Here is a 22,279-nt window from a genome sequence, read left to right on the forward strand (position 1 = left end):
AGTCATGTAAGTGTATACAAAAAAATTCAATGATGCATACATAGAATAATGAATGAAGGAAGGATATAATGAATGAATAAAATAGAGCCTATAATTTTTTCCCTTCATTTATAACAGGTCAAGAAGACAAGCCAACTTACCTTCAGAAAAGAGGTCCAGACTTGTTGCTGTAAATGACTACCGCATAGTATATAAAAGGTCTGCAGAGAAGGAGATTACATGAAGGTTCAACTTAGTAAACTCAATGACAGCAAGTTCCCTTGATCCTTTATTTGTTCTGACCTTTAATATGACTTTATTATTTATAAAAACAATTAGCATCTAGTTTTAGACTTCCAAGACATAAATACTTAGATTTGGGGATTATTACTTCCTCTTGCATATGAGAAAAGGAAATCAGTAAGAAAACTAACAAGAAGTGGGGTATTTCAGGGGTGCCTAGCTGGCTCAGAAAGTGGAGCATATAACTCTTGATCTCTGAGGTCATAAGTTTGAGCCCCCCATTGGTTGTAGAGATTATAGAGATTACTTGAAAATAAATAAATAAATAAGCGAACTAGGTGTCATGTTGATGAATGTTACATATTTCTCTCTTTTTTTAAAGAGTTTTTTTTTTATTATTATTTCTAGGAGAGAGAGAGAGAGACAGCGTGAGCAGGGGAGGGTCAGAGAGAGAGGGAGTCACAGACTGAAACAGGCTCCAGGCTCTGAGCTGGCAGTCAGCACAGAGGCCGACGCGGGGCTCGAACCTATGAACCGCGAGATCATGACCTAAGCGAAAGTCGGACGCTTAACCGACTAAGCCACCCAGGCGCCCCACATTTCTCTTTTTTAAAAAAATTTTTAATGTTTATTTTTGAGAGAGACAGAGCATGAGTGGGGGAGGGGGCAGAGAGGGAGGGAAACACAGATCCAAAGCAGGCTCTAGGGTATTAACACAGGGCCCAAGGCGGGGCTCGAACTCAAACATGAGATCATGACCTGAGCCGAAGTCAGATGCTTAACCAACTGAGCCACCCAGGCATCCCTACTTATTTCTCCCCTCCCTTCCTCCCTCCTTTCTTTCTTTCTTTCTGTCTTTCTTTCTTCTTTCTTTCTTTCTAATGCTACCTGCTTCTTCCTGTCTGCAGTCTTTCTTTTGCATTTACCCATCAATGTACACCACTGTGCAAATATGTCATTAAGCATACCATCCTGGGGCAGCACTTCTTTCCAATAATATCACTTAATTATGATTCAGTGTTTGTTTCTAGTTTGGTAAACAGGACATGAAAAAATGTCAAACTGAAGTGGCAGATGTTTTGCTTTTGACATAAAAAACAATTTTTCCCCCTCAAGTATAATTTAATTTTTCTGCAAAACCTCAAGCAGGCTTTGTAGTTTTAAACAATATGAAAGCATTTTAAGTACATAGGATAAAAACACTCCTTATTGAATTTTTTTCTTGGAGAAACAGTCATGCTGTTTAGAGGCATATCAATTAAAATACACACACATGTGCATTATTTTACACAAATGTGATCATTGGTCCTCAAAGTTTGTTTTCACTTAATAAATTTTGGTGTTTAAGCCTGTACCTATATTCTCACCTCTCTTTAATAACTATAGTTTTAATAGTTTCCCATGGATGTAATAATTTATTTATTTATTTACTTATTTACTTATTTATTTATTTTAAATGTTTATTTATTTTGAGAGAGCAAGAGCGCACACAAGCTGGGGAGGGGCACAGTGAGAGGGAGAGAGAGAATCCCAAGCAGGCTTCACACTGTCAGTGCAGAGCCCCACACAGGACTCAATCTGACCAACTGAACCGTGAGGTCATGATCTGAACCATAATCAAGAGTCAGGCGCACTTAACTGACTGAGCCACTCAAGTGGTCCTGAATTGGGGAGTTCTGTTTCCATCCAGAATGAGGCAAGTGCAAAGAGTGTCACTTCCACCCTAACTATAATAAAATAGAGATTAACTACAAAATCACATTTCTTGAATCTATCAAAAAGCTTGTGTTGCAGGGGCACCTGGGTGGCCCAGTGAGTTAAGCCTCTGACTCTTGATTTCGGCTCAGGTCATGATCTCACGGTTTGTGGGACTGAGCCCCACTTCGGGCTCTGCACTGACAGTGCAGAGCCTGCTTGGGATTCTCTGTCTCCTTCTCTCTCTGCCTTTCTCTCTCTCTCAAAAATAAATAAATAAATAAAATAATTTTAAAAAGTAAAAATAAACAAAATAAGAAAGAGCTTGTAATGCAGAGCAACTAAGCAGCCTAAAATCCAAGAAATATAGACTCAAAACAAAGAGATAACTTTCTTTAACCATAACTGAGGCTAAATACCTTTTCATGTGGTTATTTGAGCTTGCCTACTTATGTTCTTTGGCCATTATTCCACTGAGTTGATTGCCTTTTTATTAGTGGCAACACCAGAATTCTTATATAGGAAGAACTTAAGATGAGCAACCTTGTTAGCAAGGTTAAAGCTAAGGACCTTGCCTTGAAATTGTGATTGCACAGTACTTTACATACGATTGCAAAAAAAACTCAATTGTCCTTATCAAAGAATGGAGGGCAGGTAATGGAAATTGCCTCCCCATCTCCCAGTCTCTCTTTGATTTCATCACTGCTTTTATTTTTGTAAGAGCTCTTTGTTTATTAAATACATCCATCTTTTATGTTATGTTTGTCGCAAATATATTTTTCCTGATTCTTCTTTCAACTCTATTTAGAGTAATGTTTACCCTTTAGAATTTAAATATTTTATATAAAATATTTTATCATTTATTTATGGCTTCTGAAATAACTGTCATATGGAGAAAATACTTCCAAGATGCAGAACTATAAAAAGTTTACCCATTTTTTGGTACATTTATGGTGTCATATGTTTATGCTTAAATTTCTGATCTACCTGGGAACTATTTTTGGCAGGAAAAAATACAGAAATATGGCTTTAAAAAAAGGATTAGCTGGTTGTCTGATACAGTTATGATTTTTTAAAATGTTACTTCTAAAATTCTAGAGGGAAATAAACACATGGGCTTCCTTTTGGTATAATTGCAATATTTCAATGAAGACACTCTTTTCCTGGTGTTTTCCTGGTTCAGAATACATCTTAATGCAAATTAAATGCTATTAAAATAAAGTGATCTCAGGAGAGAGTAAAATATATATAGGCATACATAAATACATCCAAATAACTTGACAGGAAGTTGACTTCATTGTCACCAAAACATATAATTCTTTGAGAGTAATTTCTATTATTTTTTGTGTGTCTCTTGGCAAACTTGCCCCAAAGAATATATTATCTAACTGTTAAGATAACATGATATATTTAGGTAATTTCATATTGGTCTTTGTTTAAAAATTTAAAACAATGTTGGAGTACCTGGGTGGCTCAGTCAGTTAAGTATTCAACTTCAGCTTGGGCCGTGATCTCATGCTTCATGAGTTCAAGCTCCACATCAGGCTCTGTGCTGACAGCTCAGAGCCTTGAGCCTGCTTCAAATTCTGTGTCTCCCTCTCTCTCTGCCCCTCTCCTTCTCACACAAACACATACACACACACACACACTCTCTCTCTCTCTCTCTTTCAAAAATAAATAAACATTAGAAAAATTTAAAACAATGTTTATTAACATATACTGTTCTTTTTAAAAAAGTATTATATATTTAAGTAAATTCTACACTCAATGTGGACCATAAACTCACGACTCTGAGATCGCATCGCATGCTCTTCCTACTGAGCCATCCAGATGTCCCTATAGTGTTCTTTTTTAAATTAAACTTTTTAAAATGTTTTTATTCATTTTTGAGAGAGAGGGATAGAGAGAGAGAGAGAGAGAGAGAGAAAGAGCGAGTGAGCATGAGTGGGGGAGGGGTAGAGAGAGAAGGAGACACAGAATCTGAAGCAGGCTCCAGGCTCTGAGCTGTCAATAACAGAGCTTGATGTGGGGCTTGAACTTGTGAATTGAGAGATCATGATCTGAGCTGAAGTTAGAGGTTTAACAGACTGAGCCACTCAGGTGCCCCCTAAAGTATATTGTTCTTAAAGGCAGGGAATATGTTTGGTCAACATCATACTGATACCATACAAATAATTTTTGAATAAATAGATGAATGTCAACCTGTAGAATATATATTTTAAAAGGTATATTGGTGATCATTAAAATGTGAGATTTATACTTTAAAAAGTGCAGTAGCTTTCCTCCTGTGATTGGGGATTTTCTTTTATAGGTTGTTTTCTTCTTTTATTAAGGAAGAAAAAGAAACATAAAGTCATATTAATGTCCAGAGTTTATATACTGAACATATTTTAGTTCCAAATATATCAGGAGTCAAAAAATAACATTGTGCTTGGATACAAAACAACTCAACTAGAAGAATGTTCTCATTTATTAGAAGGATCACAAGTAAAATAGATGATTAGTCAAGCTAGCCCCTCCTCTGCCAAGGCTTGAGAGTTAACAACCCAGGACATTAACGGATAAGTCTGTGCTTCTTTGGGGCGCCTGGGTGGATTAGTCGGTTAAGCGTCCGACTTTGGCTTAGGTCATGATCTCGCGGTTCGTGGGTTCGAGTCCCGCTTTGGGCTCTGTGCTGACTGCCAGCTCAGAGCCTGGAGCCTGCTTCAGTCTGTGACTCCCTCTCTCTCTGACCCTCCCCTGCTCACGCTGTCTCTGTCTCTCTCTCTCTCCTAGAAATAAATAAAAAATATTAAAAAAAAAAAGTCTGTGCTTCTTTGCCTATGTCGTGAGGCCGAGGGACCGTGACTAAAGTGGGAGAGTGTACTAACGTGGGAGGAATGAGCTGGAAGACAACAGCATAAAAGAGTATAGAAGCTCTGAGTCCTGATCACCTGAAGTTTCTGAGCTTGGCATTAGATATTCCCCATGGAATGAGGCCTTAAAATTGTATCCTACTCCCTTGGCCCCCTTCCAAACTGGAAAGAGGGGGTGAGTCCATGCCTTGGTTTAGGATGCTTCATCAACACTTCATTTTAAGCCACATCGAACCCAAGGGAAAGCATGACTTAATGATCTTCTATTTTGGGACTTGGGGGAGGAAATTGGTTGATTGGTATCATTTTTATTTTCTCTTTTTAAGTGCATGAATTTAATAAGTGCTTAATTTAGTTTGATTGTGCGGGTGGGCTTAGGAAACTACAACAGGCTGTAATTTTTGTGTGTGTCAGCCTACAGAAGTCATTGTGAACAAAAACAACCTTAGCTTCGGCAAAATGCAGGCAGTAATTAAGGTGAAGATGGGAGCTTTGTGCTTAAATTATTAAGAGAGTTGCTGTGGTTTTCCTTACCATTGCAGCGCTGAACTGGGAGAAGAGGGTGGTGAGACTTTTAAGCTCTCAGTTTCTGGAAAAAAGAAAAAAAAGCTTTTCAAGGACAGAAAAACATAATCATTCTCATTTTTTTCTCTTTTTCTTCTTTATTTGAATTCAGGTCAATTAACATATAATGTGGTATTGGTTTCAGGAGTAGAGTTTAGTAATTCTTCACTTGCATATAACACCCCGTGCTCATCCCAACAAGTGCTGTCCTTAATGCCGATCACCCAGTCAGCCATCTCCCACCCACTCTCCCTCCAGCAATGCTGTTGGTTCTCTATAGTTTAGAGTCTCTTATGGTTTGCCTCCCTCTTTGTTTTTATCATTTTTAGTTTTCCTTCCCTTCCCCTATGTTCATCTCTTTTGTTTCTCAAATTCCACATGTGAGTGAAATCGTATGGTATTTGTCTTACTCTGATGGACTTATTTCACTTAGCATAATGCACTCTGGTTCCATTCACGTTGTTGCAAATGGCAAGATTCATTCCTTTTGATTGCTGAGTAATATTCTATTGTATATATGCCACATCTTTTTTTTAAAAAAATTTTTAATGTTTCTTTACTTTTGAGAGAGACAGAGTAAGAGTGAGCAGGGGAAGGGCAGAGAGAGAGAGAGAGAGAGAGAGAGAGAGAAAGACACACACACACACACATACACACACACACACACACAAAATATGAAGCAGGCTCCAGGCTCTGAGCTGTCAGCACAGCTTGAATTCAGGGACCGTGAGATCATGACCTGAGCTGAAGTTGGATGCTTAATCAACTGAGCCACTCAGGTGCTCTGATATACCACATCTTCTTTATCCATTCACAAGTCAGTGGATATTCAGGCTCTTACCATACTTTGGCTATAGTAGATAATGCAGCTATAAATATTGAGGTGCATGTGCCCCTTTGAATCAGCATTTTTGCATCCTTTGGATAAATACCTAGTAGTACAATTGCTGGGCCATAGGGTAGTTCTATTTTTAACTTTTTGAGGAATCTCCGTACTGTTTTCCAGAGTGGCTGCACCAGTTTGTATTTCCACCAACAGTGCAAAAGTGTTCTCTTTTTTCCTCATCCTCACCAACATCTGTTGTTTCCGGAGTTGTTAATTTTAGCCATTTTGACAGATGCGAGGTGGTATCTCATTGTGGGTTTTCTTTGTATTTCCCTGATAATGAATGATGTTGAGCATCTTTTCATGTGAAAAAATCATTCTCATTAAGTGCCAATAATTGTTTACATGTTGACATATATTTGTTGATTGTTATGTAATATGTAAAAATATATACTTTTCTTTACTTAAAAATGCATTTTCTTACCATTCCCTCTCTGTTATCATACAATAGAAAGGTGTTTTTTTTAAAGTTTATGTATTTATTTTGAGAGAGAGAGAGGGAGAGAGAGAGAGAAAGAGAGTGCAGAGGGTTAGGGAGAGAGAAGGAGAGAGAGAATCCCAAGCAGGCTCCCTGCTGTCAGTGCAGAGCTCGATGCAATGCTTGAACTCACAAACCATGAGATCATAACCTGAGCCAAAATCAAGAGCAGGATACTTAACAGACTGAGCCACCCAGGCGCCCTAGAAAGATATTCTTCTCTTGTTAATTATCACCCCCAAGGGTTTTCTTTTTAATATCTTTTGTGTTTTTATTTCTAATTACAAGATTAATTCATACTTTCAATAAAATAACCAATACAGGAATATATAAAGTAAAATTTTACAAAGTAAAATTTTAAATCCTTCTTTTCTCCACTCAGTCTATTCCTGAGAAGTAGTCACTAATAAATAGTGGGGGTGTCTTTTCAGATATATTTTCTGTGTGTGCAAAACATTTTTCTTTTAGGACCCAGTTTGTATTGTAAAGGAGCGACAACATTACTTTTGGGAGGATGGTTTTTATTTTGAATCAATTCCAAACTTGTAAGAAAGTTGCAAGAATAGCATAAAAACTTTTCTTCACTCAGATTCTCCAATTATTAGCATTTTACCACTTTTATTATCTTCTTTATGTTTTTCTCTCTGTATGCATACATATTATTTTTTTCTTTAAAAATTTTTTTTATGTTTTATTTGTTTTTGAGAGAGAGAGATCATGAGTGGGAGAAGAGCAGAGAGGGAGACACAGAATCAAAAGGAGGCTCCAGGTTCTGAGCTAGCTGTCAGCACAGAGCCCGATGTGGGGCTCGAACCCATGAGCTGAGATCATGACCTGAGCTGAAGTCGGACTCTAACCGACTGAGCCACCCAGGCGCCCCATATAATTTTTTTCGGAACCATTTGAAAGTAGGTTGCATTCATGATGCTCCCTTTCCCCTAAATACTTCAGTGTGTATTTCCTAAGGACACTCTCTTTCATAACCGTAGTACAAGTATCAAAATCAGGGAATTAACAATGATAAAATTATTACTATTATTTACTCCATAGTCTTTATTCTATTTCTCTCATTGTCCCACAAGTATTACTTTTTAAATGTATCATATTTTTTTGAACGGAGCATATTAAGAGATATGTGCCTTGGGGCACCTGGATGGCTCAGTGGATTAAGCATCCAACTTTGGCTCAGGTCATGATCTCACGGTTTGTGAGTTTGAGCCGCACATTGGGCTCTGTGATGAGAGCTCAGAGCCTGGAGCCTGCTTCAGATTTTGTGTCTCCCTCTCTCTCTGCCCCTCCCCTGCTCGCTCTCTGTCTCTCTCAAAAATAAATAAACATTAAAAAATAAATTAGGAGCACCTGGGAGGCTCAGTCAGTTGAGCGTCTGACTTAGCTCAGGTCGAGCCCCACGTCGGGCTCTGTGCTGTGTCTCCTCCCTCTCTGCCCCTCCCCTGATCACGCTCTGTGTGTTTCTCTCAAAAATAAATAAACATTAAAAGAAATTAAAAAAAAGATATGCACCCTAAAATTTTTGTACAGTTGTTCAAATCAATGAACTGGTTGACTAATCAGCTATGATTAAGGCACTTCTACCTTACCTCCACATTTTTCTCCCCCTCACCTCCCACCACAAACACACACATGCCCTTCTCCCTCTTCCCCTGGCTGATCGACAAAATCTCACTCTATGGTCAAAGCCTCCTATTTGACATTTTCCCCAACCAACCCCCATTGTGTGCCCTTAGCTTTCTGCACAAGGCTGCTTTATAGCATTTCCTATTCTACCATCACTGTTTCAATTTCTACCTGACAGTCACACTGGTAACTAACCTTATGCAAATTGGGGCCCTCTAGCACCTAGTTCAGAACTCTGAACAGAAAGCATCGTCAATCAAATGCTAGTTTAATTCCATGTGATCTGTAAGTCTTTTCTGCTCATGATGGGTGACACCACAATGAATGAAATACTAATTGCCTTCTTGAAAGTTGCATTCTACTTTTTGCTTGATCTAAAGCCTGTCATATTGAATAAAGGGGAGAAAAATGTTATAACGTAAGCACCTACCTGAACTGAAAACTACAAGAGATTACTGACAGAGCATCTAAATAATACAAAGACATTCTGTATTCATGTATTGAAAGACTTAATATTGTTAGGATGGCAATACTACCCAAAGCTAACTGTAGATTCAACACAATCTCATTAAAATGTCAACAGAGGGGGCACCTGGGTGGCTCAGTGGGTTAAGCATCTGACTTAGGCTCAGGTCACGATCTGTATGGAGCACACTTCGGATCCTCTATTGCCCTATCTCTGTGCCCCTACTGTGCTTGTGTTCTCTCTCTCTCTCTCTCTCTCTCTCTCTCAATAAACAAACATTTAAAAATAAAAATTCAACAATGTTTTCTTGCAGAAATGGGAAAGATAGTCCTCAAATCCTATGGAATTGCAAGGGGCCAAAACAGTTCTGAAAAAGAATAAAGTTGGAGTATTCCTGATTTCAAAACTTATTACTAAGTTACAATAAGCAAAACAGTGTTATATTGGCATAAGGATAGACATGGAGCAGTGGGATAGAAATGATTGTTTGGAAATAAACCCACTTATATATGGCCAATTGATTTTCTTTAATTGTTATAAAATACACGTCACATAAAATGTATCATCTTAACCATTTTTAAGTGTACAGTTCAGGGATGTTAAGTCATTCATTTCATTGTGCAGCCATCACACCACCATCCGTCTTAAGAACCCTTTGCATTTTGCAAATTTGAAACTCTGTACCCCTTAAAGAGTAATATGCCCACTGATTTTGACAAAGATGCTGAGTCTATTCAATGGGGAGAGAGCAGAGTCTTCAACAAATGGCTCTGGGACAACTGGATTTCCACCTGGGAAAGAATGAGGTTAGACTATCCTACTTCACACAGTACACAAAAATTAACTCAAGGCAGATCAACAACCTACATATAAAGGCATAACCCATAAAACTGTTAGAATACATAGAGGTAAATTTTCCTGACCTTGGATTTGGCAATGGATTCTTAACATGACACTAAAAGCAGAAGCAATAACAACAAAATTGGACTTCATCAAAATTAAAAACGTTCGGGCATCAAAGACATTATCAAGAAAATGAAAAGACAACTTACAGAATGCGAGAAAATATTTGCAAGTCCCCTATCTAATGAGAGTTTAATATCCAGAAGGTACACAGAACTCCTGAAACTTAACAACAAAATGAAGAACAGCTAATTTATAATTGGGCAAATGAATTGAGTAGACATTTCTCCAAATGGCCAGTAAGCATGTGAAAAGATGTCAACAGCATCAGTCATTAGAGAAAGGCAGATCAACCTATAACGTAGGGCACCAAGCTGGCTCAGTTGGTAGGGTGAGTGAGCAGGTGACTCTTGATCTCAGGGTCATGGGTTCAAGCCCCACATTGGGTTTGGAGCTTACTTAAAAAATAAAATATTAAAAAGAACTATAATGAGACACCACTTCACACCTACCACAATGGTTATAATTTTTAAAAATGGAAAATAAAAAATACTGTTGAAGATTTGGAAAAATGGGAATCATCATGCATTGCTAATGGGAATACAAAATGCTGTAGCCTTCATAAAAAACAGTTTGGCAGTTCCTTGCAAAGTTAAACACAGAATTATCATATGAGCCAGAAATTCCACCCCTAGGTATATACTCAAAAGAATTGAAAAGTGTGACTCAAACAAATACTTACATAGCAATGTTTATTTCAGCATTGTTCACTATAGCCAGAAGGTGGAAAATAACTCAAGTGTCTATCATCAGGCAAATGGGTAAACAAAATGTGGTATAGCTATACAATGAGACTTGATTCAGCCGTAAAAAGAAATTAAGTTTTTTTTTTAATTTTTTTAATGTTTTATTTATTTCTAGGAGAGAGAGAGACAGCGTGAGCAGGGGAGGGTCAGAGAGAGAGGGAGTCACAGACTGAAACAGTCACAGACTGAAACAGGCTCCAGGCTCTGAGCTGGCAGTCAGCACAGAGCCCGACGCGGGGCTTGAACCCATGAACCACGAGATCATGACCTAAGCGAAAGTCGGACGCTTAACTGACTAAGCCACCCAGGTGCCCCAAAAGAAATTAAGTTCTGATACATGTGGCAACATGGATGAACCTTGAAAACATACTAAGTGAAGGAAGCCAGTTGCAAAACCAACTGCTGTATGATTCCACTTACATGAAATGCCTAGAAATGGCAAATTCATAGAGGCAGAAAGTACCTTAGAGGTTCCCAGGGGCTGAGGGTTGGGGGGAATGAGGAGTTACTACTTAATGGTTATAGAGTTTCTGTTAGGAGTGCTAGGAAAGGAAAAAAGCAAAAAAGCAAAAAAGCGGTGATGGTTACACAACATAATTAACACCATTGATTTTTACACTTAAAGTGGTTAAAATGGTATATTTTGTAATATATATATATTTTATCACAGCAAGAAACTAATTGAACCTACTTCAGTCTGAGCTCCATATGGTTATTAGAGGCTAGTTACTTTCTAGAAAGAGTGAGGGGAAAGACATAAATACATAAATTCAGAACCAGGATGAGGAAGGATGTCTTTATGAAGTTTAGAATCTAAACTTCTGGGTTTTCAATATTATTTTGAATCAAATTCACCGGAACTAGATGCTTTGTCCTTACCCACAGAGATTCTAAGCCCTTAAGTCTGATGTGGGCCCGAACACTGATATTATTAACAAGCTCCCCTGAGGTGAGTGTGAGGCAAAAACTGCAAAGAATTTGGCTTCTGCTAGTGCCTGGAGAGCCCCTGACTGCAAGAGTCCATCCAATCTTTGCCCTTTTAATGCCAAGGGTAGGTTTCTGCTCTCGGTGCCTCCCTGCTCACAGCGAGGGCTCTGGACTTCCCTCCGCACTCCCTGCCTGGGGACCAATCAGAGGGGCGGTGTTCTGCTGACTCAGCACCGGGTCACAGTGACTCAGCTGGGTCTCAGCTGCTCCTCCAGATCTGATCTTGTCATCCAGCTCCAACCTTGCTCCCATTATCTATCCCAGTTTTGATAACTGAGTCTTTGTTTTGTCACCAAACCTCTGTCCTTTTCTTAATAGTTTTGTCGGGGAAGACTGTCCCTGAATCTTGGTCTCAGGGCAGAGGTTTTCCGGTCTTGGCTTAGTATTTCTTTTTTTCTTTTTCTTTTTTCTTTTCCTTTTCCTTTCTTTTTTTTTCTCTCTCTCTCTCTCTCTTTCTTTTTTTATTATTGAAAGCACTCACTTTCTGCACCTTGTAAGCCCCAGTCTCTCCCCATTCCCAATCCTTCCCAAGATGCATACTTCCCATTTAAATCCTCTTTCTTCTCAAGTTCATCTCCAGAGGTTTGATGCCATCCTTAAGCACCTTTTAAATGTTTACTTATTTATTTTTCAGAAAGAAAGTGCAAGAGAGTGCGCGCGGGCAGACACACACGTTCTTTATGGTCTTGGGGGAATGGCCTTCCTAGTTCCTTCTATGGTTGTGAAAGATTTAAAGTATGTCTTTTGGGGCGCCTGGGTGGCTCAGTCAGTTAAGTGTCCGACTCTTGATTTGGCTAAGGTCATGATCTTCACAGTCCATGAGTTTGAGCCCCACACAGAGCTCTGTGCTGCCCGTGCAGAACCTGCTTGGAATTCTCTCTCTCTGCTCCTCCCCGACTTGTGTGAGTGTGTGTGTGTGTGTGTGTGTGTGTGTGTGTGTGTGTTTTCTCTCTCTCTCTCTCTCTCAAAATAAATAAACTAAAACCAAACCAAAATAAAACAGTGTTTTAAAAAAGTATGTCTTTTAGGTTGGATATTCATAGTAACTAAACTCCTGAAAACACTGAAGTATCTCAAAAAAAAAAAAAAAAAAAAAAAAAGCTGGGGCATATATAGAGATAACCTACAATCTGTAACTATTGACCAGTAGAATTTTTTAGACCTTCAGCCAGTTAGACCTACTTTGATCTCTTGTCAACAGAAACCCACTTCTCATCTGCTCAATATACATATAGAACAAGAAAGGAGCTCCAGAATTGAATATCTCAGTCGTTCCATTTAGAGAGTACACCTCAGAAGGTAACTGGTTCATTGCCAAAATGCCCAAAGCATAGCTGAACTGTTAGACATTTTCTGTAGGGAAAGGAGATTCGCTAGGATTCTGATGATCCTGTTAACTGTTCATACTTGTCTGGTCCTCTACAAATTTTTTCGTGGATTGCTTTATGGAGAGGGCAAATGCAATTTCCATCCCAGCAGAATTTAAAGACTGGTCCTCTATATGTCACTATTTTAAGGAGGCAAGTTTCAGTTCCAAATGTAATTTAGTTAATTTCTATTATGAAAACGATAATCATTCTAGACCCCCAAGCACTAAACCTGGGAATGATTTGTTAATTCTCCCCATTCTTGGGAGTCCCCATATTAAGCTGCCTCTCCCCCTTTCTCCAACCACTTGCTCAGAAGCCTTTACTCTTGCCTTGTAAGTAAGGCCAACTTCCTTGGCTTGGCATTCATGGCAGCCACAATCCAGTCTCCACTTACTACTCCAGTCTTGTTTCCCATGACTCCCCCCTACAAACTATGGTGCCGGAACATGCATGCTCTCATCCCCATGCCTAGTTCTTTCCATCCTCAACCCAAACTCAACCCGAATGCCCACACTTGTAACCCCAAGTCCTGATTTTCCTGTCATGCTAGCTCGAGTCTCAATTTGTGGTGAATTTCCTGATCATACTAGCATACAGTTCTTTCTGCTTTGTCTCTTCCTCCTCTGTCACGTAAGTCACATAATCCACTACTTACCACAGTGATCCTGAAATCTAATTAAGTATTCATTGAAGTAGATAAGAGGATGGGCTCTGGCACCAGACTACCTGAGCTGGTATCCCAGCTCTGTGACTTGCTTGCTGTGTGTCCTTTGACGACTTACTTAACCTCTCTGAACTTCAGTTTCTTCATCTGTGAGATAAGGGCAATAACTGTACCTCATAGGGTTGTTATCTATAAAGTTATTTATCTTTTTATGCAGATATTCTAGCTTTTTACCTCATGTTTGCTTTTAGAAGGTAAGTATTGGCTACTGATCCCACTCATCTCAACTATGTCAGAGTGTTCTGGTTCAAGTACAAAGATATATTATGCAGAAATACCTGACTGAAAAGAGCACCATCTTGCAAATGTAAGTTCTAGGATAGCATAGATGGCAAAAAGCCCAGAAGGAGAGAAAACAACACTTGGCCCTGGAATAGAGGTGGGAAGAGGGGAACCAGGGGATGGGGAATGTCAGTAAACTCCTGGAGGAAAGAGATTTTCAGATCCTTAGAGAACGGAGAAGAGAGGATTTTGGCCAGTGGATTTGAAGCCCAGTTCATTTCCTTTGGAAAGGGAGTGCCTTCGGCCACCTGGAGGGGCCCTCTGATGCTAGAGTGCTGGGGAAACTAGTGCAGCAAGCAGGGCCTAGGACTCTAGAAGGCAGGACTTCCTAGAAGTAGGGCTGATGGCTGCTCATGATTGCCTCGAGGCTCAAGGGATCAAAGAAGAGACTGCCATTTTCTTTTTGGGATGCCCAGTCCTTGGAAAGGAGACAAAATTTCCATCTGGTAATGCAGACTGTGAACTCAACTGGTGTGTTTCTTGGGCTGAATCACGTAGGGTGCTGTGCTGTGCAGCACAGTGGTAGTGGTAGTGGTGGTAGCGGGGTGTGTGTGAACACGTGCAGGTGTGTGTGTATGTGTGTTACTGGATCGCTGGGGGTTGTATATGACAGGTGTGTGTTTGTGGAAGGCAATCAGGCTGGGGAATGGGAGGAATACGGGCCTGGAGATCCATGCTCAGGGAGGGGAATGACCCAGGCTGCAGAATGACCCAAACGGGTGTGATATGTCCTAGGGAGATTCAGCTGGGGGAAGATAGACTGAGGGGATACAACTGAGGATCAGACTGGGAGAGGTTGTGTTAGATTTATAGTGCTGTGTAACAAATTATCACAAATTTAGTGGCTTAAAACAACACCTGTTTGCACTCGTGGGGATGAGCACTAGGTGTTGTGTGGAAACTAATTTGACAATAAACTATTTGTAAAAAACAAAACAAAACAAAAAAACACCTGTTTATTCATTCCCAGTTCTGTAGGTCCGAAGTCCAAGCCCAGTACGGCTGAGTTCTCCCCTTGGGCTATCAGAAGGCTAAAATCAAGAGGTCAGCTGGGCTGCGTTCCTTTTTGGAGCTCAGGGTCCTCTTTCAAGCTCACATAATTGTTGGCGGAATTCAGTTCCTTATGGTTGTAGGACTGAGACCCCCATTTTCTTGCTGGCTGTTCGCAGAGGCCACTCTTAGCAGCTAGAAGGCACTCTAGTTCCTTACAACATGACCCCCTCTGTCTGCCCTCTCGTGCTTCACATTGCTGACTTACCTGTCTTAGCTTCTTGAGTCAGATTTAAAGGGCTCATATGATTAGATGAGGCCCACCCAAGTCATCTCTCTATTTTAAAGTCAACTGATTTAGGGGCACCTGGGTGGTTCAGGCGGTTAAGCATCTGGCTCTTTAATTTGGCTCAGGTCATGATCTCACGATTTGATTCGTGAGATTGAGCCCCCCTCCCCCGCCGCATTGGGCTCTGTGCTGACAGTGAGGAGCTTGCTTGGGATTCTCTTTATCCCTCTCTGCCCCTCTTGTTCATGCTCTCTCTGTCTCAAAATAAATAAACATTAAAAGTCAACAGATTTCGGGTCTAAATTACATTTGCAAAATCACTTTCCAGTATCACCTAGATTAGAGTTTGATAAATATCTGGGAGAAGTGCCTACATATTAGGGGCCAGGAATCTTTGGGGCTGTCTTAGAATTCTTCTGGAGGGACATATGCAGGAAGATATGTTCTGATGGGGAGAGATGCAAACAAGGCTGCATTCAGGCACGGGGGATACAGGGAGGGGTTCAGGCTGGGGTGACGATGGCTGAGGGGTTGATATGGGTTGGTCGGGGAAATATGGTGGGGGTATGTAGGTTTGGGAAGATACCACCTGGTAAGTGATGGGGGCAGAATGGGGTGCAGGGGGCAGGCTTAGCACCAACGAAGAGACGGGGTGCCTGATACATGGCTATTCTGAACCTGAGTGCTAGGATAGGGCCTGCCCAGGTGTGACGGGGGCCTGAAGAAGGGCACTCAGCCCAGCCTAGGCCATCAGGACAGTTGTCTGGAGGTGATCCTCAAGGTGAGTCCTGAAGATGAATAAACATCCTTAGCAAGGCAAAGAAAGGTGAGACAAATGTTCAAGTCAGATAAAAGAGTATGAGCCCAGGCACAGAAACATCAGTATGGCTTACAATGCTTAGCTGTAAAGCCAAATCTTTGATTAAGCCATTAAATATGTTCTCTCCCTTTGAAACAGGATAATGCCACTAAAGCCGGCCCAGTGCAAGAGAGGAAGAGTTCCTGAGTGGGCTTTGCAATCTCTGGCAGTTTTAGTGTCTCATTTGATGAATGAGGAGATTGGAGTAGAGATATATCTCCATAACTATAAAGTGTTTCGAGATCCCTAAATAAGATAAATATACTGAATGTCTGTAATAGGCCAGACACTATTGCAGTTCAAACCTGTTTTCAGCTATGTAAGTGAGGTAATTGGTTGTAGTTAAGTGATTTTTCATAAAATGCTAAGTCAATTAAATAATAGCATAATCTTGGCAAATTAAAAAATGTTTTCTGCCTATTTAAGAACATTTCTGTTTGGAGAGAAAAAAATCAGTATTAATAGTAAGCTCCTGGTGGACATAGTCCAAATTACTAGGTTAAACTTAGAGTATTATTGATTAAATTTCTTTGGTGTGATTCTAAGAACATTCTACAGAATTATGCCAAAACTAGCACTTTAAAATCTATCCCTAGAAAATCATTCTTTCCATCATAAAGTTGAAAGTAAAATAGGGGGATATCAATAGGCTCACTTCTGCTCTCAGAAAGTTCCTCAAGGGAAAATAAAGCCATTAGTCATCAGCTCAGGAAATACCTGTTTTTACACCTGAAAATCAATACCCCATCACTGAGTCTGCTAGTATGTTTCACATAATAGTATCTATGGACCACGCAATGGCTGTTAAGGACATGGTGCTAAGTATTTTCCATATTATCTCCTTTAATCTTCCCAACAGTCCTAGGCTGTCAAAACTATTACTGTCTTGTTTTGAAGCTAAAGACATAGGCCTAGTTCCTAAGCACTTAGATTCTAGAACACTTGTTTGCTCTCATCCTAGAAGGGCAACCTAGGTAGCAAGTTCTCCTTCCTTCTGCAAGGCACAGATTCAAAGGCAGTGCCAGAGTCTACTATTAGGGAGAGCCACTTTGTAAAAAAAGTACCACTAGTGGATTCTGACCTGAAATGGGCTTTTATGGGGAGAAGGCCTATCTCATATTTCTTCTCTAAATATGTCACTGTTCTGCTTCAACCAGGGATGCTATTAAAAATACTTGGGGGGGTGCCTGGGTGGCTCAGTTGGTTAAGCGTCTGACTTTGGCTCAGGTCATGATCTCGCGGTCCATGGGTTCGAGTCCCACATCAGGCTCTGTGCTGACAGCTCAGAGCCTGGAATCTGTTTCAGATTCTGTGTCTCCTTCTCTCTCTGCCCCTCCCCAGCTCGTGCTCTTTCTCAAAAATAAATAAACGTTAAAAATTTTTTTTAAAAATACTTGGAATGGCATGAGCACTACACTAGCCGATCACAAGAGAACTCCAACTATGCTAGACATTAATGGGCCCCCCTTCCCCTGGGATGATGAGGAGCTGGTGGGGGGCTGAGACTGGGGAAAAAGAGGCATCAGGAGGACTTGGAGTAACAGCTTGTGGTGATGGATTTACAGAAACTGATCTGGGAATGCTTCATTATTTTATTTTATTATTTTTTTTTTTATTTCTAGGATAGAGAGAGAGAGACAGCGTGAGCAGGGGAGGGTCAGAGAGAGAGGGAGACACAGACTCTGAAATAGGCTCCAGGCTCTGAGCTGGTAGCACAGAGCCCGACACGGGGCTCAAACCCACGAACCACGAGATCATGACCTAAGAGAAAGTCGGATGCCCAACCGACTAAGCCACCCAGGCGCCCGCCCCAATGCTTCATTATTTTAACAACCAGTGTGTATAAAGTAAAGCTCCACCCTTACCTAATCCCACTGAACGTTTCAGAAGGAAGGACTCCTCTTAGACATATCACCACCAGTCCTCAAAGTTATACCTTCAAGGCTATTCTTGAAGAAGGATGGAAGAGGAAAGAAGAATTCCGAGTCTCCTCTCTATCTCTTAATTCAAGTGCTTCGTTCTTCGTTTCTCCAGTCAAAAGTGTACTTCTGGGCCTGGAGGCAGAAATGGAGGAGAAAGAGAGTGAAGGTAACCATGTCTGCCTCTGTTTCTTTCTCCATGATTGGGGAAAATATTTGTATCTTCTAATATTTTTATTTCTTCCATATCTTTATCATTTGCTTAAGATACCCTTCATGCCTGCCACATTTCTTCCTCCCATGCAGGCGGATAGGCAGAAGAGGTAAAGCTAATTGCTTATATTTGTGCCTTGGACAAAAGAATGGGCCTGTAAAAGTGCTCACGAACGCCTAACGCATTGTACCACGTGGGATTGAGTTACAGTCCTCAAGACTGCCTCGAACCCAGCAGCACACTGGAATCCAAGACTCTGAAATCAAAAAGGATGGAGCCAAAGTGCTCAGGCTAGCATCTTTGAAAAAGGGAGCAATATACATGATGGAGAAGACATTACATTTCAAAAGCAGCAGCGGAGAATCTGGGAAGCAAGAAGTATGAGAAAAGAAAACCAGAGACATAGAATTTACAGGAAAATTGGAGTCTGACAGGGAAAAAAAAGTTTTGGCTTTTTTTTTTTTTGATGAACCAAGCAATATCTGATCTGAGGGAAAAGTGCTCACCCTCATAAGGCGGCTGCGGAGAACAATGTCATAACATGAACATCAGCTGGCTATGGTTAGTGTCTTAAAATGGTTTTTATAAAGAGGAGATGGAAGGAAAACAAAACATGTCAGTATGCCTGAACACCACTTATAGAAAGCTCCGAAAAGCAAAGAGAAAAAAGAAAGAACGTGACGTGATCATCCCATTTATCTTTACTGGGAATTTTTTGGAGGCAAATTCATTTCTTCTTTTGCGGTATTGCCTCACGTTTTGGACCAGCCCAAAAGTAAATAATTTCCTCTGTATGAGACACGTTTTCAATCATTCTGATTCTGAAGGAGAGTTTGTTTTGCCTTTGGCTATTTTTATAAACAAGTTACAGAGGAATTGCTTTGAGTGGATTCTGCAAAATGCTTTTTTTTATGTCTACTTTATATTGTACGTCTTGACAAAGAATAAAGAAAACAAAACACATGGCTCTAGCTATTTCAAAGGATTGAGGCCTGGATGGAATATGAGTACTGGATTCACCTTAGAGCAGTATTTTTCTTGTTGTTCTTTTTTTAATCTTACAGGCAGGGCATTTCTTGTGCCTGAGCAACTCCTTTTTATTTAAAACCATTTTTTAAATGTTTATTTATTTTTGAGAAAGAGAGATAGGGTGTGGGGTATAGAGGCAGAGAGAGGGAGACAGAGGATCTGAAGCAAAGCTCGAAATCACAACCTGCTAGATCATGTGAGCTGAGGTTGGACGCTCAACCAACTGAGCCACCCAGGTGCCCCTTCATGAGCAACTCCATTTTAAATGAAGGTAAACTTTACCAATGGAAAAGATTGCATGCTTGTTGTTAGAAGGGGACATGAAATATCCATTGGCTCAGTTCTCTGGTTTCAGACAGGACATGTACATGCATGGGTTGACCCCTTCTTATAGGATAGAAAAAAATTAAATCCTGAGTCTCAAAGCCACATACATGGGACTATGTCTTCCCAATTTGTATGAGATTAATATGTTTCATTCTGAAACTCATCAAACTTTATATGTTAGTAGTATTCAGTTTGTGCTTCATAGTTGTAAAATGATGAGCATTACTGTGTTTATTTTGGTAATAAGCTTATGGCCATAACTAAATAGTTGACAAATATGTTTTTGAACAGCTGCTATGTCAAGGCAATGCTGTAGTTGTTGTGGGAGATGTGAGACTGTATAAAACACACTGTCTTAATTCAGAGAGTTTATAGTTTTGGGGGAGAGGAAGATGGTTACATAACACATGTACTAACTATATTAAGAAGTAGACTTTCCACATAGGCTTTGTCAGATAGTTCTTCTCCGTAGTAGTATAATGAAAAAAGATGATAAAACATGAGTACTACTTTAATTTTTGTTTAAAGTTTATTTACTTATTTTGAGAGTGACAGAGGCAGTGCAAGTCAGGGAGGGGCAGAGAGAGAGGGAGAGAGAATTCTAAGTAGGCTCTGCACTGGAGCACAGAGTCCGATGTGGGGCTTGAACCCATGAACCCACATGAGTTCATGACCTGAGCCGAAACCAAGTGTTGGATGCTTAACTGACTGAGCCACCCGGGCACCCTAAAATGAGTACTACTTTTAGATCATTAAAGAAGTATATGAGGGAATTTTATACTATGTAGTATGTGTAATATTTATATGTGTACAACCTTTTCATCTCAACTAAATTTAGGATGTCTGAAGAGAGTTCAGTTCAATTATGTATCTCCACATATACCACATACTTTCCACAAAACAAAAACACTTGTTGATTGATTAATCATGGAACTAAACTCTGTGCCAAAATAAATGCATAGCCCACATTAAATGATTCACTGCTCATTACTTAATGACTATGAAACACAAACTCAATTCTGCTGTCACCTATGACAGTTCAGCAAGAAGAATGAACCAAAATGTATAGAGACAGGGAATTTGGCAGGAGGTTGAGTGCTATGGTGAAGGAAAGTTTGTTTGTTTGTTTTTTTCTCAAAGATGTCCATGCCATATTTAAACTTTGGTAAACTGTTGTTCAGATTGTTGGTATTATTTTGGATATGAGCCTCAAGTATATCTTCACCATAATGGTATTGATACTCCATTTAGAGTATCCTGTTCTCTGTTTTTGCTCCCAGGTTGCAGATTGAATATACTTTTATGTATTTTGAATGTGATGTTAATACCTGCATCATATTTTTAAAAAGTAAAATGAGCAATGTTTGCTAGAAGGCAGATAGTAAACAATAACACAGTTAGACATGGTAAATATATTTGGTAGTTTTCCCACTATTGTAAACAATAATCTCCCATAATCTCCTTGTTGAGTGAGCTAACGGTGGTTCAACAGAAACCCTAGATAGAATGAAATTAAACCTTTTTTTTTTTAATGTTTTATTTATTTCTGAGAGAGAGAGAGAGAGAGAGAGAGACAGCGCGAGCAGGGGAGGGTCAGAGATAGAGGGAGACACAGAATCCTGAAACAGGCTCCAGGCTCTGAGCTGTCAGCACAGAGCCCGACGCGGGGCTGGAACCCACGAACCGTGAGATCATGGCCTGAGCCGAAGTCAGGCGCTTAACCGACTGAGCCAGCCAGGTGCCCTGAAATTAAACCTTTTTTAGAAACCTAGAACATGGGGTGGGTCAGTAGGTTGAGTGTCTGACTCTTGATTTTGGCTCAGGGTCATAATCCCAGGGTCATGGGATCCTGTGTTGGCCTCTGTGCTGAACGTGGAACCTGTTTAAGATTTTTCTCCCCAACCCCTCCCTCCAACCCCTCTCTCCCACTCACGTGTGCTCTCTCTCTCTCAAAAAAAAGAAAAGAAAAGAAACCTAGAACGAAAGAGAATATACAATCTCTTTCACTAAGCTCTCTCAGTCTCTAAGAACTTTCTCTGATAAGAGTGCTTCTTTGGGCCTGAGCTTTGCCATTCCTAGTAAAGCCATTTTCTTTAATTCTATCCTGAGTAGACGGAGAGACAAGTAAACAATCTTTCTTTGCGATATAGGCAGTAGATAATGTATACCTTTAAGTAATAAATATCTCATGCCCATTATTTAAGATAAGGAATCTATTAAAATCATCGTTTCTTTACCATCAGGCATACAAAAAAAGAGACAAGGATGGAGGTGATTCTTTTGTCTGACATAGTGAAAGGCAAGTCATAAGTTTTTCTAGAGTTATAAATGTCATTTTGAATATAGTTATTCACCATGGCCAATTCATTTAGGATTAAAGACTATATTCCATAGGAGATATTAGACCTTCAATGTTCCAATCTCTTTAAAATAATTTTTACAGTCTCACAAGGACATTAGCTATGATTGCAAAAGAAAAAAAAGGGATGAGACTTCTTTCTTGTAAATGTTTTCACCCTTGGCTTCATCTGAAAAGTTTCTGTGTAAATGGCTGTATTGTTAGCAGTTTTGTTTTTGTACCTGCATAAATAGTCCTTTCCTCTCTTATCATTTTTTTTCAAGGCAACAGACAAAATTCCATTTCTTAGAATTGAATCAGAAAGTTCAGGGCCTAAAGAAATCTAACACTTAATAAGCGAATGTAGAAAACAACAGATTTGAGAAAGAAGGGATCATAAAGCATGTAATATCCTGCTTCTATAATGAAAACGTTTTTTTG

This window comes from Hyaena hyaena, unplaced genomic scaffold, assembly GCF_003009895.1.
Source record: "Hyaena hyaena isolate Hyena2069 unplaced genomic scaffold, ASM300989v1 scaffold_770, whole genome shotgun sequence".
NCBI lineage: Eukaryota > Metazoa > Chordata > Mammalia > Carnivora > Hyaenidae > Hyaena > Hyaena hyaena.